We start from the raw sequence: 14307 nt of genomic DNA on the forward strand, positions 1-14307 counted from the left end.
GGTTGTCCGGACTCTCTATGAGGTCTGTTGTGGATCAGCTATGGCCGGGAAGGTCAAAACCGAACAACTATTTCAGCTGGGTGCAGTAGGTCCTTGATGTGGTGCCGCACATTAATGCGATGAGGAGGTCGGCATGCATAGAGGGCGCACGGATGGCCTTTTCCCGTGTTAAGGTATATTGGGCGGAGATGGATGCTACCAATGTCGCAGCGCAGGATTCGGCTATAGGTTGAAAGGCTGCAGAGCACTACTTTGAAGAAGTTCTTGAGGGTGCCCGTTTGATAGAGACCCAGTGCTCAAAAAATATTATGTTTGAGTGATATGTAATCTCATTGTAAGCGACATGCTTTTATAAATTTTTATAAGGCTCTTTTTATACTTTTGCCTGAAAGTAATATGATGGCTCCTGGGCGGCCATTTATGTATACACGTGTATAACCTGAAAGATTGCAGCCGTCGGCTTCAACCCTCACGCATATAATGCGGAGGTGCTCGCAAAAACACGCATTCACACTTAACCCAACGTCTTGGTCCTATTAAGGAGGTGATAGCGGAGCGAGCGAGGCAACCGGACTATAATGCTTTAGCACTTTCACTTAGCCATAACAGTTTGATAGTGGGGCTACTAGATAGCCCTTGGTGGCTCCGCACTCTCCCGATCTCGGGGTGCGTACATGCCTGGTCGGGAAATGGCCCTTCGTTAAGGCGGAGGAATTCTAACATTCCCACAGGTCATCGAGTGGTTGACCAGTCTCACGCTATATCATGACAGTCAGTTTTCGGCTTTCTCTACTGAGGTTCTCGTCCGGATGAACCAGGGCACAATCGTAGTAGTTCTCCTGGTGCTACCTTAGCCGGCAAGGCGGAACGTAAGGCACCAAAACACAGGAGCCGGGCAAACCCAACATTTGACCAAAGACAATGATTCAGAGCTGATGCTGTCAGATTTCAGGTTCCGGCAGACCCTTGAGGTTCGAACACTGGGGTGCGCGCGGAGATTTCGCCTCCTACCTACCTGCACCCCCCGCCGCCTTGCTAGGATCTAAAACTAAGGCAAAAACAACACAAGAGACGCAGGGTTTATACTGGTTTGGGCCACCGTTGTGGTGTAATACCCAAATCCAGTGTGTGGTGTGGTGGATTGCCTCTTGGGCTGATGATGATGAACAATACAAGGAAGAACAGCCTCGCGAGGGTCTGTTCTTGGCTGGGGCGATGAACTGCTGGGAGGAGTTTAGTCACCTTTCTCTCTCTCTCTCTCTCTCTCTCTTCCTGATCTTCTCTATCCTTCCAAAAACCCGGCCCCCTCTCTTTCTCTGTGTGTCCGTGTATCTTGCGGGTGGCTAATCCTATTTATAGAGGCCCTGGTCCTCTTCCCAAATATCAAGCGGGAAGGGAGCCAACAATGGCGGGCTAATTTGAAGGGGGACAGCTAGTACAAGCTACCCTGACAAAAGTAGTCTTCGCCTGCGCAAAGCTCTGGTGATGACGCCGTCTTGGGCTCCATGGTGACCTCCATCTCGTAGTCCTCCTGGTCTTGGTCTCGTTGCACCGAAATGGCAACCTTTGCCTGATGCCTCGGTACTCCACGGCTGCGCTTGCCCCCCTTGCACCAAAGTGGGAAGGAGGACACTGCGCAGGCTGGCACCCGCCTGGCGCCCTCAGTCGTCATGGCTTGCGTCACGGGCACCTCGTGAGGTACCCCGCCTTGGTCTCTCCGCCTCCTCCTGAGTCAGCCTGACGATGCCGTGCCTGAGGACGCTCCGTGTTGTCCGCCCCGCGAGGCTTGGCCCCTCGCGAGGCTCTTGGGTTTGTGTTGGTGAAGATGGGCCGCGCTGGGCCCCCCTTTTGAGCCACGCCACAGGCCGCACGCAGGCAAGTCTGGGGACCCCCGTTCCCAGAACGCCGACAGTAGCCCCCGGGCCCAAGGTGCGCCCGGACTTGGCCGTGCAGGGAGGCGGAAGGGCAAGAGCGAAGCGCCGCGGGCCCTAACAGTTTGCAGCCTTGGGCGCCGCGTGGCGGTTGATTGGACGTGGGCGCCTCCACTTCCCCATGGCGCCTTGGCAACTGCACGGATTGGACAAGTCCCTACATGTAAAGTGGGTCATGATTACCTGCGATCGTGGAGGTAGGCGGTTGGGGCGAGGAAGGCCAAGCTGTACAACGAGGCCCTGGTTCTTGCCGAGGACCGCGTGGCCTTCACGGAGATGGAGGCGAAGGCTCGCTCCTCATTGAGGACGCTTTACGATAGCAGCCTGGAGAGCCCACTGGCTGGCGCCGAGGACGGCCCCGCCAAGCTGCTTCCCTTCCTGGTTCACGCTCTTGAAGATGTCGCCCTTGGCCTTGGCCCCACGGCCGAGGCCGAGGCGCGTGTCCTATCTTCTGCAGCACTGACGCGGGTCATCACCCACATCTACCTTCGCGATCCCGGTGTCGACCTCGACAGCCTGCTGGAGCCAGTGAGCGGCGAGCGTGCTGCTGCCGCTGCCGAGGCCGTGAAGGGTCACGCAGAGGCCCTGCTAGGGAAGTTTCGGGGCTTCAGCACCAAGCCAAAGCAAGCCGCTGCCGACTCCACCGCCCCGTGAGGCGTGCCCGATCCGCGCTGCTCCACCGCCTACAAGTGACTCCGTCGCGGCTCCTGTCCTGCTTTTAATCCCTACACATGTATCATGCCTCGGGGAGGCGTTTAAACTTGCGTTTGGCATTGAGATAACAGTGTGGACTGTAATATTTGCTTTTGAATTCCTTGAAGTTTGCGCCTTTCCTTCCTACTTGCTTATGTTCTACGCCGGCAGAGCCCGGCCCGGCGCATTCCTCACCCAGTGTTGGTCCCGACCGGAAGCCCAGACGGGGCCAAGGAGTGAAGGGCCACGTGACAAGTTAGGCTCCTGAGTCGCGATGCTCAGGAGTCCCCCTTGGCGCACGAACAGCAAGTAGGGAGGTGCGATGCGGGTGGATCTACCGTTCTATGTCTGCAGAGCCCGGCCGCGCGCGTACCTCACCCAGCGCTGGTCCCGACCGGAAACCAGGACGGGGCCACGGAGTGAGGGGCTACGTGAGCAGTTAGGCTCCTGAGTCGCGATGCTCAGGAGTCCCCCTTGACGCTGAAACAGCAAGTAGGGAGGTGCGATGCGGGTGGATCTACCGTTCTACGTCTGCAGAGCCCGGCCGCGCGCGTGCCTCACCCAGCGATGGTCCCGACCGGAAACCAGGACGGGGCCACGGAGTGAGGGGCTACATGGCCAGTTAGGCTCCTGAGTCGCGATGCTCAGGAGTCCCCCTTGACGCTCAAATGGCCTTCGTACCTTGGCTCCGGTCGGTGAGAGACGCGCGACGAACCAGGCCCGGGGGGACCTGGCTGGGCGGCGTGTGCCTAGGCGTGACCCAGGCGCAGCCCCCGTGCCCAGCCCCCTCGCGCGGCACTCCCGAGGGGAGGCGTTGCGATGAGGCTAGACACTGAGCTCTGGGCTCCCTGAGGTTGATGCGGCCCGGGGGCCACCCTCAGTTGTTTATCACCAGCACGGAGCATAGTGCTACCGTATGTGTACGGGCATAGCCGCTCCTCGGTAGTGTCGTCAGTTAGCGCGGAGCATGGTGCTTCCACTGGTACGTGGGAGGGGGCCCCCCTCTGGGAGGAGCCCCCGGGGCATGTACAGCCCCTCCCTGACACGTGGCTGGCACGGTAGGGCCTGGCGAGGTGTATCTGGGCACCCGTGAGCCACCGCGGGACTCTCGGGGCCCGACCTCTAGGCGGGTTGCGCCTGGCATTGGGCCTTATCTTGTGATGCGTTCCTGCAAATTTGGTTAGATGTCGGCACTCTACGTCCTCGGGTCCCGACCCTCGAGCTGGTCTCAGCCGTCGCTGGTATGCCAGGTCGCGATGCCATGGACAAGGCTAGAGGGTGAGGGCTGGAGAGCCAGTAAGATCCCTGAGTCGCGATGCTCATGTACCCCCCTTTAACGTGCAAGTGGTCGGCATGGAGAAGAAGAGATGCCGTGGACCGGCATCAAATAATCAAGCATGGTGGGTCCAACGCATAATCGGAAATAAATGCAGATGGGATACATGCCACTGGGCCTGGCCCGAGCGGCTTGGGGATCATGCAGCCTGAGGGGCGCCCCCAACAAGGTAAGCTAACAACATGGAATGAAAAAGTGGATACATGCCGCAGGGACGGACCCACGCGGCCTGGGAATAATGCAGCCCTGGGGGGGGGGGCTCCCAGCTGGAAGTAAAACTGGAAAGGTGTCAGCTGATGATGTTGAGGACGAAGGAGCGTTGATGTAGCAGGCTCGGTGGGCTGCGGGAGCCGATCCTCATGATCCCCTAGGCCCAGGGGCCTCGGGAGGCTCCGGAGGCGCTGGCGGCTCCTCGCGGGCCATGTCCATCCCTGCCAGGGCAGCGGAACGCCTGGCCTCTCGTGCCTCCGTGATGCCCCTCATGAGGCGCTGGTACGCGTCAGCCGCGCTCGGCAAGCCGTAAGGCATGCGAACGTAGCTGTGGGGTGGGCCTCTGCAGCGCCCCACTCGCGAGGGCCAGAGGCGCTCCAGAGAGGTGACTCGGTTGAGCCCTGGTATGTCGATGCAGACGCGCAGCCCACCATCCTCGCCTGGATGGGGAGCCAATGCTGGCAGGCGGCAGCCGCCTTTCATGACTCTTGACTCCTGTAGCTCCTGAATGGCCTTGCTGACAAACTCCTGAGGGTCTGGATCTCCTTGCCTTGCTCCTTCTTGAGGGAAACGTGCTTCGAAACACGCCTCCATGTGGTGCCTAAGCGCCTCCCTCGTGACCCTAGCTAGGTCGGTGGCCCTCCAGGGGAGAGCCCCCGAGCCCTGCCTGAGGAGGGCGCCGGGCGTGCTTTCCTATGCGATGGAAGGAGGCTCCCCCTGGGCAGGCGCGGGCCCAGAGGGGCCTGTCTCCTGAGTGGTCGGGCCGGACGATGTCTTCTTCTTCTTAGGGGCTGTCTCGGGAGGCCTCCTGCTTCCATGATCCGGGTCTTCCAGTGACGCGGCCTGGAAGGCTCGTTCCAGGGAACACACCGCGTCCTTCTCTTCACAGGGCACCGTGATGACTCCGCCACTTCCTGGCATCTTGAGGATGTTGTAGCCGTGGTGAGTCACGGCCATGAACTTGGCCAGCGCTGGGTACCCAAGGATGGCGTTGTACGGCAGGCGAATGTGAGCGACATCAAAGTCGATGAGCTCGGTGCGGTAGTTGTCGCGTGCCCCAAAGGTGACAGGGAGGCGGACCTGCCCAATCGGGACCGTGGAGCTGTCGGTGATACCGGAGAAAGGCTTGGTTGGCTGAAGCTGGCTGTAGGGCACTTGGAGGTTGTTGAATGTTTCCACGGACAGGACATTGAGCCCTGCCCCGGCGTCGATGAGGGTCTTGGTGACCACCACGTTGCTGATGATTGGGGAACAAAGCATCGGGAGGACTCCGGCTGTAGCCGCACACTTGAGCTGATCTGCTGAGCTGAACGTGATGGCGCACGCCGACCACCTGAGAGGGCGCGTGGCATCGAGCTTGGGGAGGACTGCATTCACTTCGCGGGCGAACTGCTTGAAGATGCGCTGGGAGGCTGGGGCTTGTGCCCCGCCCAGGATGCAAGCGATAGCGCACGGCTCCTGGAAGCCCCCAGCCCCCTCGTCCTGGTGGCGGTCTTCATTTCTTCTTGGCTGCGGCGGCAGCGGTGGGAGGCTTGTGTTGCCTTGCGGGGCAATCCTCGTGAGGCTGATCCCTCCAGTCCCCCTCGCGAGGCTGATCTCTCCGGCCTCCCTCGCGAGGCGGGTCTTGCCAGTGATCCTCGCGAGGTTGGTCGCGCCACCCTTGGCGCGGGCCACAGTCTTCCCAGCGTCCTGCGTTCCTTCCTCCTCCTCGGCCGTAGCCCCGGTCACTGCGGTCAGGGCGACGACCGATCCTTCCTTCTCGCACGGCTCGGAGCTCTTGACATTCGTTGGTGTTGTGGGTGTGGAGGTCGTGGTACACACAGTACCGGCCGCCCTTGGGAGGTTCTGGATGATCTCTGCCTCACTTGTTGTCTGGTTCTGCTGTGAGCACGGCAGCCCCCTTGCGCTTCACATCCTTAGCCTTGGGCTTCTTCTCTTCTGGGTCTGCGGCAGGCAGCTCAAGGAGGGAGAGACGCCCTTCCTCGGCCCTGGCGCACTTGGTCGTAAGGTTGAACAGCTCCAAGGAAGTGCACAGGTCTTCATGCATCGCCAACTCCTCCATCTTGACGTCGCGCACGCCGTCGGAGAAGGCCGAGATGATGGCCTCCTCGGTCACCTTGGGAATCTTGAGGCACGCGTTGTTGAAGCGCTGGATGTACTTCTGCAGGGTCTCCCCGGGCTGTTGCTTGATGCGGCGCATGTCACTTACGGCGGATGGCCCGTCGCGAGTTCCTTGGAAGTTGGCGATGAAGCGGGTGTGCATCTCGTCCCAGGAGGAGATTGTTCCTGGGGCCAGGTTCAGGAGCCAGGTGCGGGCCCCGTCCTTGAGTGCCATGGGGAACCAGTTCGCCATGACCTTCTCGTCTCCGTTGGCAGCTTCGATGCCCAGCTCGTAGAGCTGGAGGAACTCCGCAGGGTCAGCCGTGCCGTCGTAGCGAGGAGGCAAGTCTGGCTTGAACTTGCCGGGCCACGCGACGCTGCATAGCTCGGCGGTGAAGGCGCGGCAGCCTGCTGTGGCCACGGGAGGCCTTGGATGACGGGGAGCTTGGTCTTGCATGTCCCCACGCGCTGCAGCTGGGAGCACCGTGGGGTCTTGACGCGCGGGAGCAGGAGCATGGCCGCGACGTGCTGGATCAGGGAGGGCCCAGGCAGCTTCTTGCGGGCGAGGGACTTCTTGACAGCTCTGCTCTTGCTGTGCTGGCGCCTGATGGAGCGGGTTCCGCCCAGGGGCCACGCGCCTTGGATCCATGGCGCCTTCGTGAGGAGGAGGCGGTCGGGGCGCCGCCGGAGCTTCATTCCCCGCGCGGGGCGGGGTGCGGTGCAGTGGAACGGACGGCGCAGGAGAGCCCCCTGCGGCGCGGAGGAGCTCGGCGACGCGGTCGAGCCATTCTTCATAGACGTCGTCGATGGGGCGGTAGCGCAGGAGCTCGTTCGCCGCGTTGAGTGCAGCTCGAGCCTCCATGGGCGCGCGGAGCGCGCGGGACGAAGAACCAGCTGGGGTAAGCAAGGGAGTCGCGGTGCGGCCGTCTTGTCGCACGGACGGATGCTGGGACGATGCTTGCCGCTCGTCCCCCGCCGGGCCGGTGGCGGCGTTGACAGCAGGTGACAGGGAACGGCGAGGGTGCCCGCCGTCAGGGGCCGTCTGGGCGACGCGGGAAGCGAGCGCGGCCTGGCGCTCGGCGCGGGCCCGACGAGCGTCAGACATGGGCGTGATGGTCGGAGGAGAACGGGGTGGTGGAAGACGAATGCCAACGCACCCCTACCTGGCGCGCCAAATGTCGGATTTCGGGTTCCGACAGACCCTTGAGGTTCGAATATTGGGGTGCGCGCGGAGATTTCGCCTCCTACCTACCTGCACCCCCCGCCTTGCTAGGATCTAAAACTAAGGCAAAAACAACACAAGAGACGCAGGGTTTGTACTGGTTCAGGCCACCGTTGTGGTGTAATACCCTACTCCAGTGTGTGGTGTGGTGGATTGCCTCTTGGGCTGATGATGATGAACAATACAAGGAAGAACAGCCTCGCGAGGGTCTGTTCTTGGCTGGGGCGATGAACTGCTGGGAGGAGCTCAGTCACCTTTCTCTCTCTCTCTCTCTCTCTCTCTCTCTCTCTTCCTGATCTTCTCTATCCTTCCAAAAACCCGGACCCCTCTCTTTCTCTGTGTGTCTGTGTATCTTGCGGGTGGCTGATCCTATTTATAGAGGCCCTGGTCCTCTTCCCAAATATTGAGCGGGAAGGGAGCCAACAATGGCGGGCTAATTTGAAGGGGGACAGCTAGTACAAGCTACCCTGACAAAAGTAGTCTTTGCCTGCGCAAAGTTGTGGTGATGACGCCGTCTTGGGCTCCAGGGTGACCTCCGTCTCGTAGTCCTCCTGGTCTTGGTCTCGTTGCACCGAAATGGCAACCTTTGCCTGATGCCTCAGTACTCTGCGGCTGCGCTTGCCCCCCCTTGCACCCAAGAGGGAAGGAGGACACTGCGCGGGCTGGCACCCGCCTGGCGCCCTCGGTCTTCATGGCTTGCGTCACGGGCACCTCGTGAGGTACCCCGCCTTGGTCTCTCCGCCTCCTCGTGAGTCAGCCTGACGAGGCCGTGCCTGAGGAAGCTCCGCGTCGTCCGCCCCGCGAGGCTTGGCCCCTCGCGAGGGTCTTGGGTTTGTGTTGGTGAAGATGGGCCACGCTGGGCCCCCTTTTGAGCCACGCCGCAGGCCGCAGGTAGGCAAGTCTAGGGACCCCCGTTCCCAGAATGCCGACAGATGCATATAGGGCCAAACTCGCGACGCCGAACACTCCCTAAGGTATTCGGTCTTTGTGGTATAAACCGGGCCTAAATAGTGGCCTTTGTAAGAAGCCCTGTTTGTCCAGGTACGTGCATTGTTCTGGCGTCGCCACATGCTAAGACGTCAGCATCCTTCTCAACGGTGGATATGTGTCAACAAGAGACAGTAAAAAAGGTTTACGCAGGGTCTTAATCTAAAAAGAATCCTTGGAGTGGGTCCCTGCTGCACGTCTGCGCCTATGTCTCCGTTGTGCCGTATCCTGGACGGGTGTAGCACGATGATCGTCTGTAAAAGAGGGGAAGTTAAGTGAAAAAGTTGTCGTGCAAAAGGATAGTTTTTAAAGAAACCATGTATAATTCAAGATGATAAGAAATTGCCACTTGTCTGCGTGCGTTGAGCCCCTTGTATTGACAAATAGGGGTGTGACCACTTATTTCCGTATAAATAGCGGCGCCGGACTTGATTAGTTGTATCTGAGGACTTGATGACCTATTGGATGCTTTTGTTTGCCTGGGCGCCTTTAGTGTGCAGCGGCCAAGGCAGCCTCACTCTCTTCGGCGCGCAGAGATCGCTTGATATTTCCGTGCACTGTAACGTGGACTGGGCATCTTGAGTGTGAGGGAGGTGTAGTGTGGTATTGCATTAAAGTGAGCGAAAGCTTCGCGTCCGAGCAGTGCTTGATAGCCACTTTGAAACGGAGCGATGTGGAGAGTTAAATGCTTGCGATGGAAGTTATCGGGGGAGCCGAATGTAACTTGCAGTAGAAGGGAGCCCGTACAACGAGCCCCTGGGCTTGGCATTACTCCTTTAAAGGTAGTATTGCTATGGCGAATTTGTGTTGGGTCTAGCCCCATCCCGCGGATTGTATCCTGATATATTAGGTTTAGGCTACTGCCGCCGTCCATCAAGACCCTTGTGAAGTGATATCCGCCAATTACTGGGTCTAATACCAGGGCAGCCCATCCTGCGTGTCAGATACTTGCTGAGTAATCGCGATGGTCGAAAGTGATCGGTTGAGATGACCAGTGGCAGGACTTCGTAGTGATAGGCACTTGGGTATACTTTCCTGGGAGTGTCGCATTGTTTTTTCCCTTGATTACGTGTAACACGTTTACTGTTTTGACTTCTGGTGGAAATTGCTTTTGTTCCCCCGTGTTTTCCTTGGGGGGCTCGTCCTCGTCTTCACTTGGTGTATCCTCCTCCTTGTGTACGGCGTTGAGCTTGCCGGACTGCTTGAACACCCAACATTCTCTGTGGGTATGATTAGCAGGTTTACCAGGGGTACTATGAATCTGACATACTTGGTCTAGAATTTTATTGAGGCTGGACAATTCGTCCCTGGTGCCTTTAGGGGGCGGCTTTTGGCCTGGCCGAGAGCGTTTGAATCCGGCATTTACTGCCGTGCCCTTCATGCTGTCTTCTTTATTCCGGCGTTTGTTATTGTTGTTGTGCCGTGATTTCCCGTTTCCATCTCTAACTTCAGATGTACTGGGGTCGTTGGTGCTGCATCTGGCTAGCCAGCTGTCCTCCCCCACGCAAAAGCAGGTCATGAGGTTTGTTAATGCGGCCATCGTTCTCGGCTTATTTTGGCCGAGGTGTCTGGCGAGCCATTCGTCACGGACGCTATGCTTGAAAGCTGCTAAGGCTTCAGCGTCCGGACAGTCGACAATCTGGTTCTTTTTGGTAAGAAACATGTTCCAAAGCTTTCGGGCTGACTCTCCGGGATGTTGAGTTATATGACTCAAATCGTCCGCATCCGGAGGTCGGACAAAAGTCCCTTGAAAATTTGCCCGAAAGGCGTCTTCGAGCTCTTCCCAACTTCCAATGGTGCTTTCGGGGAGGCCTTTGAGCCATTGACGAGCTGGCCCTTTGAGCTTGAGGGGTAGGTACTTGATGGCGTGGAGATCATCTCCTCGAGCCATATGGATATGAAGGATGTAGTCCTCAATCCAGACCCCAGGGTCTGTTGTTCCGTCGTATTCCTCTATGTTTACGGGCTTGAATCCATCTGGAAATTCGTGGTCTAGCACCTCATCGGTGAAACATAGGGGGTGTGCGGCACCCCTGTAGCTAGGTGTACCGCGTTGTTCGGATGTTTGTTGTGTTGCATTGTATGCTGGGGCGTGCTTGCGTGGTCCATAGATGGATCTTGTTGCACCGTCCTTTGGGTGCGAGCCCTTGCATTGGTTGCGTGTTGTATGGTGAGCGGCATTGTATGCCGCTCTGTGTTGGTAGGGGGGTCGTCTATCCGACCAAGTGGCTGCTTTGATATTTGGTTCTGGGGGGTCTGAGGCCTCCTCATTGAATTCGGGTAGTAGCTTCCGCTTTGGGTAGCTCGTGTAGGGGCGATTGTCGCCGTACTTTTGCTGCTGTGTTGAGTATTTTACTCCATCTGAATTGGAGTGTGTCTTGCGCGGCCTTGAGCCTTTGCTTCTGTTTTTTCAGACTCCTTGTGGTGGCAACAAGCTTTTGACGGGCAGTCTGCTGCTCCGGGTACCTGTCCGGCGTTATGTCATCCGGATCATTATCCTTGATAGAATTTGTTTGTTCGGTTTGATTATCCGGATTGCCGTTGTCCGGCAGCGGTTCGCCCTGCTCCAGCGCTGGGTCTGTGTGATCGCTATTTCTGTCGAGGCGGGATTTGGGGCGGCGCTTGCGTCGCCGCTTTGACTGCTTTTCGAGGGAACAAGCCTTCGGTGCGTCCTTCCGCTCCTCGTCGTCATCTTTTGGTGCGTCCACCATGTATACGTCATATGACAAGGTGGCATTCCAGGGCCCAATAGGCGCCGGTTCTTCATCGTCTCCTTCATTGGCGTCCATACCATCGATGTCTTCGGAGTCGAGGTCGAGCATGTCGGTTAAATCATCGACAGTGGCTACAAAGTGGGTGGTGGGTGGGCTTTGAATTTCTTCATCGTCCGTACCCCAACCTTGCTGACTGTGGTTCGGCCAGGGCTCTCCTGATAAAGAGAGAGAATTTTATGTCTTTAGAATATCGCTGAAAGGCGAGTGCTGGAAGATGTTCGTGGCAGTAAACTCCATGATCGGCGCCCAATCGAATTCGATCGGCAGGGGCGCGGAGGGTTCGGGGTCCGGAGAGGAGTCCGACTCCTTGGAGTCACAAGTCTCACGGAGTGCGGGGCTAGTGTTCGGCTCAATCGCCGTTGGGATCGCAGCCCGCGAGGCGGCGTCCAACCACCCATCCTCGATCGGCGCAGTTGGCTCCGAATTAAGGGTCGAAGCCGATGCGGGTGCGGCCAAGGAAAGTCCCTTCCGGACACGGGACGGAGTCTTCAATCTTGTATCTTCATAGTCCAGGAGTCCGGCTAAAGGTATAGTCCGGCTATCCGAACACCCCCTAATCCAGGACTCCCTCAAGTGGCCTTTGTCTTCAGCAGTGAGGGGCCAGCTGAGGAACTTGGTGCAGCCAAGGAACTAGCTGAGACACCTGAGGCAATGGAGATGCCTGTAGTCCTTTGGCACTAGGCGAGATGCACAGGTGCTGAGGATTTAGACGGAACAGCTGAGGGCTTTGGCGGAGGAGCTGAGGACTTTGGAGGAACAGGAGCAGCATGAGGAATTGGCCGTGAGGGATTTGAGGATTCTGGCCGTGAGGGCATTGCTGAGGAACTTGGCCTTGAGGGCATTATTGGTGCAGCACTTGGCTTACGCGCAGGCTTCTTTGACATAGCCTTCATTGGCTTGACAGCAAAGGCCTCAGCAGAGGCAGCAGCAGCAGCAGCAGCAGAGTCTTCATTGAATTTCCTCAATGCTTCTTTGGCTTGCTTAGCCAACTTGGCTTGGCGCTTGGCCCATTCATCAGGATAGTCCTCACCACGCTTGAGGCTGGTGGGATCAGCGATTTGGCCAGGTGCCAATGGAGCTCTTGGGCATGGAGTGTGAATTTCTTCATGTACTTTGGAGTTACATACCTGTACTCCCTCCACTCTCTTGCCCATCTCCTTTCTATTTTCTGAATGCCCACCTTGCGCTCATTCTTGGTTTCCTCAGTAGGTGTGCAGTACCCAGCATATATTTCATCAGGGATCTCAAATGTCGTATTGACCTCAGGCCTCTTTCCTCCCTTCTGTGGCTTCTTACCGTCAGCCATTTTCTTTAGTTGAGGAATTTGGACAATTGAATTCTCTGAAGAAGTATGCAACTTTTCTTCGAGGAACGCTGCAAATGAGTTAAGTTGATGAGAACCTAGTGATTCAGCAGCTGACATGTGTACCTATGAACAGAGTATAGTTGCGAAGAATTTGGAGAGGTCATATGCGTTCTCAGAGGATTTTTCAAAAAGAACAAGTTTGAGGAATTTGACCAGATGAGTCTTGAAGAATTTCACAAAGCGTTCTTTGTCTTAGGTTCCAGAGTTGTATAGATCGAAGATCCACACAGTTGAGGAATCTTGAAGAAAAATGATGCTTAGAGAAACGAATCAAGAACAGATGACTTGTGAGGTGTTTAGTGTGTGAAGCTATGAAGAAAAAAACCTTTGAAGATTTTGAAGATAATCATTCGAATCAACGAGGGCAGTAAAAGTAACTTTTAATTACCCTAGACGAAGAACACGACGAACTGGAGTGAGGAGATGTGAAGTTCGTCTGTGCAGATCTTCCATGCCCTAACTTGGCGGAGAAAGACGACTACGGCGGCAGCGGAGTGAAGATTTCCGCGGTCGGCGCGAGTACGTCGGCGACGAGGTCGAGGCAGTGAAGCTCTTCCTCATGGCGGCGATGAAGTAGCGACGGCGCTAGGGTTTGAGAAGCTCGAGCTAGAGAGCGAGGTCGAGCGGAGTAAGAGAAGTGAGGAAGGGACGGAGGGGTATTTATAGCCACGGTGAAAAACTGCTCGCCCGAAGAAATTGGACGAACGTGCCCCTGACCCTTCTCATTCGCTTGACATGTGTCACCCACGTACTGAGAGGTGGAGATCGTGTGCGATCGTGGGTGAGTGATAAGTATAACGTGGGATGCGGAACGGTTTGAGCGGCAAAGCCAAAAATTTCGATAAGATAGGTTTTAAAGTTCCGTTCGCGATTTCTTCAGCTGACAAGGACACTGTCGGTGTCAAAACCGGCGGATCTCGGGTAGGGGGTCCCGAACTATGCGTCTAGGATCGATGGTAACGGGAGGCAAGGAACACAATGTTTTACCTATGTCCGGGCCCTCTTAATGGAGGTAAAACCCTACGTCCTGCTTGATTAATATTGATGATATGGGTAGTACAAGAGTAGATCTACCACGAGATCAGAGAGGCTAAACCCTAGAAGCTAGCCTATGGTATGATTGTCTATGTGTATGTTGTATATTCTATCGACTAGCCTGGCCCTGGTTTATATAATGCACCAGAGGCCTAGGTTAACAAGAGTCCTAGCCGAATACGCCGGTGGGGAGAAGTCCTTGTCTTGATCGCCAAGTCTTTGTGGAATCTTCCTTGTATGCGGCAGCTGTCCGAACTGGCCCATGAGTATACGGCCATGGGGGGCCTTGGCCCAATCTAATAGATCGGGAGACGACGTGGTGAGTACCCCCTAGTCCATGACACCGTCAGTAGCCCCCTGAACCGGTCTTCAAGTTAGGGACGCTCCTCGATTCTTCCGAACTGCTCTTCATCTTCGGTCGTCGGTCTTGAAAACTGGTTCAACAAATCTTCTTTATCTTCAATCTTGAGGATCGCCCAAATGCATTCGACGAGTTTACACGTCGGGTATCTGAGGAGCCCCTTTAAGTTTCCGGCCTTTACTAATGCCTTGTTATTTTTATGCCACACCTCGGGTTTGAAGTTGTTCCCGGGCTGCAGCGTCCTCTTGCGTCCGAGCTCCAATGCCGGACTGTATTCGAGGTATCTTTTGCA

The sequence above is a fragment of the Triticum urartu genome, chromosome 1A, assembly GCF_056163025.1.
Source record: "Triticum urartu cultivar PI428250 chromosome 1A, HENAU_Tu73, whole genome shotgun sequence".
Classification (NCBI taxonomy): domain Eukaryota; kingdom Viridiplantae; phylum Streptophyta; class Magnoliopsida; order Poales; family Poaceae; genus Triticum; species Triticum urartu.